This window comes from Solanum tuberosum, unplaced genomic scaffold, assembly GCF_000226075.1.
Source record: "Solanum tuberosum cultivar DM 1-3 516 R44 unplaced genomic scaffold, SolTub_3.0 scf00092, whole genome shotgun sequence".
Taxonomy (NCBI): Eukaryota; Viridiplantae; Streptophyta; class Magnoliopsida; order Solanales; family Solanaceae; genus Solanum; species Solanum tuberosum.
The window spans coordinates 1,220,283-1,221,299 of NW_006239019.1; positions in this window are offsets into that span (position 1 = coordinate 1,220,283).

The following is a 1,017-nucleotide window of genomic DNA, read 5'->3' on the forward strand; positions in this document are numbered from 1 at the left end:
ACCATCTCCCCCACCACCAACCTACTACTAGTAGTCAAATCCATTCTTTTCAATCATCTTCCACCACCTTTGGGGTTTTCCATTTCCTTTTATGCTTCCCAAAATGATCGGCTTTGTGTGCTGTATGTTCTTTTGTTTTAATAATTCGTACTATTTATCATTGGAGATTTAAGTAAGATCTCCATCATTTTGGCTTATTGTATCAAGATTTTATTTTGGTGTAATTTATCGAGAATTCTACTTTGCTCAATACTATTTCTCTTTGTGTATCTTGAGTATTTTCTCCTCAATAATGGCTTATAACTTATCTACTACAAAAAAATTAACTAGAAAAAAAATATGAGGAAAGGTGCAAAATATGGTCATGGATGGATGCTTCAACAAATTGCTGTATTTTGGATATGGATTATAATTGTACTTATCACCTTTTAAGAAAATAAAATTATATAAAATAAACAGAATTTTAATTTAGTCGTATGCATTATTTCTAAAAATATTTATCGATGGAAAATAAGTCAAAAGATATAATATTGTTGTTGATCTTAAAAGATGAAATTACAAAAAATAAAACAAATAAGACTCCACCAGAAATTAGCCCTATAACACTTTAAAAAAATTCACTTCTGTTAAAAACATGGATGGTATTCCCACTTACTTTTTCATTCTCATAATAAATTAATAAGTTAAACAATAAATAGAAATTTTAATATAATGTAAAATAAAGAAAAACTCTACAGTAAAAAATGTTGCATGTACCTTTAAAATATGAAAATTGTTTTTCAATATTATTTTAGGGTGAGTAAAGGTTAAAAATACACCTAAATTATTTGTGCTGCTATTTAACTTCTCCCGCTGGCTGATATTTCCGGCGACGGTCGCCGGTCGCCGCTGGTCGATGCTCCCTCGCTTTCTGCGTCAATGACTCCCTCCTTATTAGTCATATGTTTCTTTCTGCTGGCCCTTTTTACTCTTTCCGCAATTTTAAAATTGTATATAATAGCAAACTATTAATTCAAA